General features: G+C 38.1%; 1 long non-coding RNA gene across 1 annotated transcript in view; it reads right to left on the reverse strand.

Annotated features, from left to right (window-relative positions):
* Positions 1 to 5198, reverse strand: part of LOC582553 — a 57530-nt gene extending 52332 nt beyond the window's left edge. The window contains exon 1 of the long non-coding RNA XR_004065482.1: positions 5003 to 5198. This is a non-coding gene — a long non-coding RNA (polycomb group RING finger protein 3). The remainder of the gene's footprint in view (positions 1 to 5002) is intronic.
* Positions 5199 to 11064: the final 5866 nt, after the last annotated feature.

An 11064-nucleotide genomic window follows, 5' to 3' on the forward strand; every position in this document is an offset into this window, starting at 1 on the left:
ATGTACATGTACATGTACATGTATATGGGCTCTTGTGATTCTGCTAATGCATTGATAATAAGACAGCTGTATGCTCGAGAGAGAGAGAGAGAGAGAGAGAGAGAGAGAGAGAATACTCTCTGTACATCTACATGTGCTGCAGGTGGTCTTTATATAATTCACATACATGTACATGAATATGTACTAAGACTTATGTACATGTACACTACCGTATGTCTTCAGTAAATTTTTCAATGAGAAAAACTATTCAACAGTTTCAAGGGAAACTAAATGTGATCTTTGTAGACAGGTGGTCTTCTTTGACAGGGCTGTCAACCCTCCCGCATTTGGGCATTTGGAGGGAGTCTCCCGCCACCACACACATTCTCCCGCCGTTCCACCAGCTCGTAGTGAGAGACTCCCCCCCCCCCCCCCCCCACCACGCCCTTCCTCCCGCTATTCTTCTTCTTTTTTCGCTGAAGGTGGGGGGGATGGGGCATGTTGATTTTTTTTTAAATAGAACAAGCCCGAGTTGGAGCCTGAGGAGGCAGAAGTGCCTCAGGAGGAGCAAGAAGAAAGAAGAGCCTATTCCCACAAGACAAGGAGGTATGTAGCATGTTGATACCCCAGCAGAAGATGGATAATGCAGGGCTCGACTTAAAATAGGTACCCCAGGACATACATGTATGGGCGCCTGAAATCCAAGTCGGATCCCAAAAATTTTGAAATTTTTCATAGGACTTGTACATGTACGGGGGTAACCTCCCTAGTCATGAGGACCGCTTTTCATAACATGTAACTTCCTACATGTACATGTGAGGGATCACTATCCATAAACGTAAAGGGGGTCACTATTCATTAAGGTGTAAGGACCATTATTCATAGACACCACTATTCATAATGTTAGATGAGGGTTGCTTTTCATAATTCCCATCAAGGGTCATTACTCATAATGACCGTTAATCATAATACAAAATCGGGGTCGCTATTCAAAAACATGAAGATGGGGTGCTATTCATTATTTATATTGGGGGTCACTACTCATCAGGACCGCTATTCATATTAAGAAATGAGGGTCGCTATTCATAATACGGAATAGCGACCCGTATTATGAATAGCAACCCTTTTCTCAAATTATGAATAGCGGTCCTTATAAATAGAGGTCCATATATTAATTGCAGTCCTTCAGAATAGTGAGCGAACCCCCGTACATGTACATGTACACACTGACAGTAAAAAGTTCAATCTGGAGTCTGGACGCTCTTCCAAAAAAGCTGGTGTGGAGCCCTGGATAATGAGCTTCTGATGGTAATGATACCAATTGCCAAAGTGGTAAAGATGATACTGTATAAAGCTACAGTACATGTATATGATTATAGATCTACAAATTGACAGGAGTTGATACACCAATGATTCAATGGTCCTGTCCGTCCTGATATCATAACGGCCAAAGTGCTTGCAACATACAAAGTTTTTCAGCTTCTAACCACAGGTACACTCCCATTTTGACATATCGCAGCTACACTGTATGTACACTGTATTAATTTGTATTCTACAGCAAACATGCGTTAATACAAAGTACATTTGTAGAAGGATGTTCTACATGTATGGCTCCTTATTACTCAAATACACACATGTAGGTGTTGTAAGTGCTCTGTAAACATTATCATGCAGAACAAACAGTTTTAAACATACATCATTAAAATCTACGAGCAAATACAATGTACAGTACATTATGTGTAGGAGGGGCTACAACTCCTTGTAGATCTTGGCATCAATATAATTTGTCAAACCTAATCTTATCAACATGTATACTGTAAAGTATATTGTAAACTGTAGATCTATGTACAATGATGTTGATGTACATTTGTTAGTTCAAGCAGCTATAGTAATCAGCATAGAATGCACTTAAACAAATTTAAGTAAAACCAGGGTCCAAGTACCCACTGGATTAATTGAGACAACTTGAGATAAAATGTCATGTCTAAGGACATGTTGGCCAAGTGAAGATTTCTAGTATTAATGCTATGGTCACATTACCCAAAAGTAGCCTGCTCGGCGGCCGAGCGGCGAGTTTTTAACCAATTCTGCCCGGCGGCTGCCCGGCCACCGAGCGGCGGCCGCCCAGGCACCGCTCGTTTTTAGGGCATCGCTCGGTCGCCGCTGAAGATTTAGCGCGGAGTTAAAATTTGGGCAGCGCCTGCTCACTTTTCACTCGCCGCCCAAAATACGCTCGGTGCCTGGGCGGTCGCCGCCCGGGCACCGACCTTATCGCTGGGCGATGCCTAATTCCAGCAGCGACCGAGCAGGCTACTGATCGGTCGGTCGCTGCTCTGATTTGTGACCATAGCTTTAGGCTTACATGTACAGGCTTACATGTATGTATGTACATAGCTGAAGCCCAAAGTTATGATAAATTTTGTTTTTATCAATACTAGATAATTGTTTTGATTATTAGAGGCTTCCACAAGTTCCACACTATTTTTTTTAAGGAGGGGGTCTGGTCTTAACTTTTTACAGACTGTATACATGTACATTGTATGCATAACAGCATGAGCCCTACATGTACATGTATGAAAAATATCAAAATTGGGGGGGGGGGGGGGGCGGCGACCCCAACTTCTGTATTTTGGCATCAATGTGTCCCACGCACCTGTCAGTGTTGAGCCCTGATGTCATGAGGGACATACAGTGTACATGTACATGTATTGTACATGTACATGTACATTCAGTGGACGAAATCCCCTATTAAAGTCAAACAAAAGGTGGTCTTTGTAGACAGGTTCCTTTATTACATGTTTCAATGAGAAACCGTTTTCAAGGGAAACAAAAAATGTGGTCTTTGTACCTTGTAGACAGGTGGTCTTTGTAGACAGGTTTGACTGTACTATCAAATAAACTGTAGTCTTTTGAGGCAGCCGTCGCGTCAGTGGGTACATGGCTATGATCAGAGTGTGCACTGTTACAGATGAAGGAAATGCTGATCGCTGACACCTGCCCAAACTGATCTCCAGCAGATGCGCAATTGATACATACCCAGAGGAGGAGGAAATAAGCATGGTTTAAAGTTCACCGCCAGTTGTTGTAAGGGTTTTGAAACCACAGTCACTGCCAAGGTCACGATAGAGCTTTGTGTTTCATAATAATGGAGTACTGGACCATTTGAATATCTTACATAAATGACTGCTGCATGTAGATGTAGTTAAGATTAGTTGTAAGAGCAAGTCTGCTGCGAGTGCTTCTGACTCGATCCACACCAACTCTGTGCCAACTTTCATTTTCAAAGCCGCCAGATCTTTGCGTTTTAATAATTGAGTGGTACATGTAGATCTTTTGAATTTCATAAAGGTTAATTGATTAATTGCTGATAAGGCTGATAGTAATACTAGAGCAAGCTTGAACAGAGGGCTTCTGACTCAATCCATACCAACTTTGTGCTATCTTACAAATTCAAAGTCCCCAGACAACATCCTACATGTACATGTACATGTATACACAATGGCATATCCAGGCTTTTTCAAATGGGGGGGGGGGGCAAAAATTTGAAAATCATGTGGACCCTTATTTCGCTCAATGGGTGAATGAGCACTAAAAATAAAAAAATTTTGTTTAATATTTTTTTTTTTACTCAACACCCCCCCCCCCCCCTGCCAGAGGTGGGGCCGTGGGACTTTGGGAGCCCTTTTTTTTGCCAGAGGGGGGGGGGGGGGCGGGCCCATTGCATAGAAATGAATTGCTAACTTATCTTTTTTGTTACAGGGCCGTGGATCAAGATTTAAATAAAGAGTCCCGATGAGGTAAAAAATAAAACCTGTTTGACTCGGTGAAGATATTTAATACAAACATTTGATCCCCATCAAGCATTAGACACCATTCACATACATGTTTACAGAGAGTGCACTTCAGAAACAAAATTGCCCCGCTTTTCTGGTCCAGACAAAATGTGCATCTTGTCCACTATTGAATATTAAAAGAGGTACATACAAGTGGAACAGAAATTCAAATCTATTTTGTGGAGCAGTGAAGTACATCTACAAATGTACATCTACGGTGGTACTGGACAGGACAGTTTAACAATCAATCCCCAAAGAAGGCCATGAACCGAGCTGTCAATCAAAGCATATTATTTCACGAAACCGTCGTAGTACAAGTTCAATGACATCCAACATAAAATTTATACACATATTAATGGGATGTCGGCAAACTTGTACTTATGATAGCTTCGTGAATGATCAATGATGCCCCAATTTTTTTCTTTAACTTTTTATTTTTCACATAGATCTAGGCCTACAACAATTACACTGGGTTCAAAATGTGATTTGAACTTAAAATGTTATATTTTTACAGAACAAACTAAAAGAATGTAATATGTATTTGTTTCGGATCCATTTGTTTCATCATACACAAATCTATTTATTGGATTTTTTTTTTACTCTGAAATATCTGATAGTGATTGCCTAGACCAGAATGAAAGGGAGACTGATTAATAACTGGTCCCAAAATGTCTGTAGCTAGTTCTGTACACTTCCAGCACAAGTCAGTTGCATACAATAAAAACTGTTTTATTGCCATGAAAGACATCAAAGACAGGTCAATGTCTGTCGAATCTGGGAGGCTCCCTAGAGCCTAATAAATATATTTGTAAACAACATGGTGGCTCCATGTGGGTGATTCTATATGAACAAAGAAAACAAACTTCCGCGCACAGCAAAACGTGCGGCCCTTTAAACTTTAAATCATGTTTAAACATCATTCCACCGCTATGTGATAAACACATTGAACAGAGCACGGCTCGGCTCGCTGGCTGAGCGCACGTAGACAAATGCACACCTTCCCCTCACAGCTAGCCCGTCCTCGAACACACACACTCTCACACACTGCCCATTGCCCCGCGTGCTCCGCCTGCCAAAGTCGCCGGAGTACCGCTGCAAAATCCAACACCCTATCCCGACTTTGAACTAAGATTTTGACGAATCTACATCAAAAATTAGTAATTAAATGAGATTTTTGAAAAATCACATACCGCTTCGTCATCTTCGTCTGATAACCACGCCAGCTTGACCTGATATCCGTGTATAAATCCAAGAAAAACCGGGAAGGACCGTTAACTCACTAGATGGACTCGCGACAGCACTGCGCTAAGCAATTACCGTACTACATGCATGCACTGCTCTGCACTGTAGCTGTGTGTGTATGCATTGCAGCACACAGCACGAATGCAGCTTCGAGGCTTGTCAATCATCCAAGCGTGGAGGAGTGGTTTTGGAGAAAAAAATGAAAAGAAAAAGAAACTCAGGAAGTCACAATTTTACGCTGATTGCTATCTGAAAGAGAGATCGTTTTCAACAATGAAAATCAGAACTTCATGTTCTTAAAAAGGCACATTCTCTATTCTAATCCCTTCCGCCGTGTTTGTAAACATTCTTTTAAGTTGTTATGATGAAATGAATGATTTATGTGGAAGCACAAAGAAGCGGAGCTGGGATTGGGAGGGGAGGGGTGAGGGTGCGTAGTTCCACCACCTGTAGCGCGCTGTGGGTTGGTCCCTCCCATTTTCAAAGATGTTTCGATTCAGAACTGTTGCGATCACGTAGGTGATAGAATCGTTGTGGTAATAATTAATAAGCTGCCAGTTACCAAATTTCATTATTTTTATGATCAACCTCTTGAGTTATGTTTCCTGAATTTCATTATGTGCTGGGGTGTCCAGCATTCAATGATTTTCGTAAGCAAATGGAACATAGTATAGAACATTTCCAAATTTTGTAAGATCATAAATGTCTAAGTTTGGATATTTTGTTTGGTCCTTTTTAATACGTTAGATTTTTGGTTTAATGTGTTGTCGTTTTTTAGTAATAAAGTGTACATACATGTATATAGTAGTGGCAGTACTGCCAGTTGAGATATAGGGTATTATGTATTTTTTTAAAGTATATCTTAAAGCTTGCCGTCATTTGTTTGTTGTTCGCTGCCAAAGATTTTCTGTGTTTTTTTTAAATATAAATATTATTGTTGAACATTATATTTGTTCTATTCAATTGTATTTCTTCCATGCCCCAGAAGAGGCCGTCAAAGAAATAAAAATGATTGTCATTGTCATTGTCACGTGTGGTATATAGGTGAAGACTGTTGATGGGAGGTCCCCGGTTCGATCTTCGCTCGGTGCTTTTACCCCCCCCCCCCCCCCCCCCCCCTGGGCAAGGTCTTTTTTTACCCACATTTCCCTCTCGACCCAGGTCAATGGCAATGCCGGGGAAGGGCCTATTAATACCGATATGGCTACTCTGGATACATTGGACTAGTTTCATATTAATTTCATAACTGACTTGCCATATGCTTCGCAACCCAAAGTTCATGTGTGTGTTAGACCTAAGTACGCTTTCTAACTATTAGTGTTATTTCTTTTTGGCTGTTATCGTGTTGTTTATCTTGTTTGTGCTTACTTCTTGATTATTTTTTGGGACAAATTTGTATCCTTAAATCAACCAATTATAAATCCATACTTTGTAAATAGGACCCATTGTAAATGTTTTTAACTTTCAGGGCTCATCCTGTCAAGTTATTATAATTTTTTTTTTTTTTTTTTTTAAATATCATATATGTAACGTTGGACTTGACGAATAAATCGAATCGAATCAGTAAAAGAAAATAAACAAGACAGCGTTAATTTGTTTTAATATAAACGTACACGAAGCTTTCCCAAAAGGGCAACAACTCCTTAAAGGCACACTGCCATACTTGTAGCTACTTGCTCCCTCTATATAGAAAACTTCCCCAATCGGTGCCTGTTGGTCCCCCATGATCCTCTTTTTCTTATGTTAAATGAGAGCTGAGTTAATGAGATAGCCACCTGTCACAGTGACCTCGATGGCTCGCTGTGTGGTCTAATCCCTTCTTGCCCAGTAGTGGTGACGGTCTTTAAAGATGATACAGTATATACAGAACAGGTGCATTGATTACACGTATGGCAATTTCGTTACAGGTTAATACAGGGGAAGTGTCCCGTGTACCAGGAGTATAAGGGTTAACGAAATCGCCCTATACTTTTTTCAAGTTGCAGATATAATAATCTTTATTTGTTAATAAAGACAAATAAAGATGCATACATTTTAATTTGCGTTTGATTTGAATCAATCGTAACTCTTCATAATATCATTCAGGCCCAGGCCTCAATCGGACGACGGAAGAAAGAGTGAGAGAAAGAATGAGAGAAAGCGAAAGAGAGAGGGAGAGAGAGAGAGAGAGAGAGAAAGAAAGAAAGAATGAGAGAAGGAGAGAGAGGGGCGAGAGGGGGGGGGGGGGGGAGAAAATGAATGAATGAAAGAAAAGGGAGGAAGAATGATTTATTTTCATTTTATAACATGATTTTTCCTCTTTGTCTTGTATAACAAAAATGTCTAGGCCTATTCCCCGTATTTCCACTCTTGCGAAGTCGAATAATAATTTTGATTTTGTTTTTGTTAGGACACCATCAGATTATTATCTTACCAACATCGATCTCTGAGTATAATCAATTTTCAATTGTTATAAAGGATTGCAAATATTGAATTTTGGGGGGTTAATATAAATGATCATATGAGATAATTATTGCTTTGATTGTAATACAAACCCTCTAATAAATGCCTATTTCATCTATTAATGAGGACAAATAAAACACTGTTGAAAAACAAAAATATCATATTTTGTTCACTAATAATCTGCAAAACTGCAAAACGTATTAGAAATCGATCGAAAATAAAATTGGGCCGAAAATATACAAACCTATTAACTGGGACCTACATAATATTAAAAGCTTTGCTTTTTAGTAGATCCCTCACTTTATTTAGCTTTTTGCAATGTATGTATCATACTTATGATCTTTTGTTATAACTATTATCATGTACATTATGTTTTCTATATTGTATGTTTAGTTATAATTATTACCATGTTCATTATGTTCAATTATGTTATCTTCGATAAAGTGTGAAATGGAAATATACTACACTTGAAACTTAAACCTGAAATAGACCTATACTCTAAATCGCAACAGGTTGGATAAATCTAACATCTTTAAATCATTACTTTACACATAAAAACATACTAGACCATATGTAAAAGTGTGAAGGGAGGGGTCTTATCATCTTCTTTCGCGTATCTTTCCCCATATCATTCATTCATTCAGTACATTAAAAGATGGGAAGAAAATGGTGCTTACTATCCAAATCTTATTACCCTAAAATATTGTCCGAGGTTTTGTTTAAAGTCAAAACAAAATTTAATGTTACAGCTAATACGGATTTAATCTATATCTTTTGTTGTGTGAAGAGAATATCAAACCAAAAAGGGTGGTGTCGTCGCCTTACCGAAACATGACATTGTTTATGTTTGTATCAGCCTTCCAGTTAATTTATATATTATGTTGTGGGGGATCGAAGCATGCAAACGAGCAAACGAATTGCCTTTGTTCAGTGCAATATTGCTTTGAGATAACTATTCTTAATAAAATTACTAATAGTTGTGAATGTTTTATGTTAGCGACGATATATTATGAGCAGTGATGCAGCGTGATTCCACTCATTGAGGATGCGCAGGTGGTCCATGCCCCCCCCCCCCCCACTCGTCTTCTTCCCCTTTCCCCTCTCCCTTTCTCTCTTTTCTGGCGTTTTCTTGCTGTATATTTTCAACACTCGATGTGGGGGGGGGGGATACGTGCCCCGTGTCCTTATAGCTAACACTATATTTGGGAATGATTTATTGAAGAAAGTCAGAAGTCGAAATCGATTTGACAATGGAAACGGCTTGCATTCGCCTTGTCAATGAACTGCATAATTATTATTTGGAGAGGGCGCTAATAAACCATACAATTTTATTCCACATAGACTAATCGCCAGACCGAATCGTTTCCGATTGATAAGATTTTCACTCGGCGTCTCATTAAACTTCTTTTCAGTCCAAACTCCAAAGTGATGATTTCCATCTTTTATGAGGTAATTCTTCGTACTATTTGCCCTGATACAAAGTTTCAAAGATTTCCTCATAAAATTATAATTGCAGAAAAATAATTAACGTGTATTTGGTTATTATTCATGCGTGTACGATTATTTATACTACCGATATAGTAGAGTTTCATTTCATTCATTTCATTTTTATTTTTTCATTTCCAACAAAATACAATACATAATAACGAATACAATGTAAAATGTATACAAAACATAGTTACATTTGTAATAAACAAATCTTAATAATAATTTATACATTTTAGTAAGACAAAAAATGAATTTTTAAATTTAACTGCATTTATATTTTGAGGAAATGGAGAGGTCCACTGAAAAGCAAAGCTTGTAAATTGTGGACCCCTCAGATAATAATGAGTGTGAACAAAATATGGAATACATAATCAATGAAAGAAGAATAGTGGCCAACAGAGATCATTTATTAAAACACGTATTGACTGTAAACAAAAAGACGTAATAAATTACATGACGAAGAAAGAACAGAAAAAAGAAGAAAAACAAAAAGGAAAAAATGTGGGCTGCGTTTGGAGGGAAGGAGAGGAGAGAAAAGGAAAGTTGTAGAGATCGAGCACGAAATAGGGAGCGCACAAATTCCTTGAGATAGTTGAAACAAAAAGAGCAAGAACATGATGGCAAGTAGTTTTTTTTTTTTTTTTTTTTAGATGGGCTGCAGAAAAGAGGGAAAGAAAACAAAATTGGGAAGGAGATGTTCTATCACCATAAATTTCTAAATATTATAAGATTGTAATAAGGAAAATTTTAACTTTTTTTTAAAAGCAATTAGTGAAGGGGAAGTTTTCAAATCGTTATGCAGAGTGTTCCAAAATTTAGGGCCTTCAAAAATGAACGTGTTCTGTGCAGAACATGTTCTCAAAAGAGGTAAGTGAAACTCATCGGATTGTCGAGTGGGATATCTATGAACAGCATGGTTTTTAAGAAACATATCATTAAATACGGAGGGCAGTATACCATTATTGTTTGAGTGGAAATGTAAACGAGTCCTCTGAAAAATATTTAAAGTTAATTTAAGTTAAGTCGAGTGCGACTGATTTATAGAATCAGATCATTTCCTTAGGCAAACAAAAACAAAAACAGAGCTTGAAGCTTTATCAATTAAAAAAAAAATCTAAAGTAATAAACAAGGTGACCACCAAAAGTTGAAAAGGTAAAACAGCAAACCTTTAAAAAAAAAATTAAAAAACGGCGTAGGAACATCTGAAATTATTATATGTATTTAAAATACACACGATTATTAGAAGGGGAGAGAGAGGCAAACCCAAATTGTTGACACGTTTATTCTGTGGGGAAATAAATAATCATCACTCTTACATTTCTATTACATCTGTGCGCACATTTACTCAGTATTTTTGCTCAACCAAAAGAAAAATAGTGGCTACTTTACTGATGCTGTAGAAGAAAGCACTTATTTTTCATTTTTTTAAATTTGGAAAGCTTCAAGACCGATAATGCATTGACCTAGTGAGGGCGTTTGTCAATATCAGAGTTCGTATTCCAGGAGATGGCACCACAAGAGTGTACAGTTACGGAATTAATTTCATCTTTTTTGTTGTTGTTGTATAGTCCGCCGTATTGAGTATGAACATACTGGGGGAAAAACAGGTAAAAACACGTTAATTTTACCTTTTATTTGTTTTTAAAAAGAAGAAGGGCCCCCTCCCCTGGTGCTAAAGGAGAGGGGGGGTGCGATTTTCAAATTTTCATGGGCAAAAAACAAAACAAATTAGTGCTCACTACCTATTAAAGTAAGTCTACCAATTTTCAGGGCTGAAAGTATCTCAACCGCTTCGCACTCGTATATACGCAGATCGGATTTAAAGGCCTGGCCAAAAGGGAAGCCTGTAAATTTTATCTAAGATATAAGGCGTTAAAAACAGATAAGAGAAAACAATTTGAAGAAAAAAAGAAAAGAAAAGAAAAGGAAAAAAAAAAAAAAAAAAAAAAAAAAAAAATCAAATTTCACAACAGTTAGTGAAGAACACAGGTAACAAATATATTCCCCGGTAAAAGAGCGGAAGTTCCACCTCACCCCCAATCAATCTCTCTCTCCCTCTCTCTCTCTCTCTCTCTCTCT

This window comes from Strongylocentrotus purpuratus, unplaced genomic scaffold (assembly GCF_000002235.5).
Source record: "Strongylocentrotus purpuratus isolate Spur 01 unplaced genomic scaffold, Spur_5.0 spur5_contig_847, whole genome shotgun sequence".
NCBI lineage: Eukaryota > Metazoa > Echinodermata > Echinoidea > Camarodonta > Strongylocentrotidae > Strongylocentrotus > Strongylocentrotus purpuratus.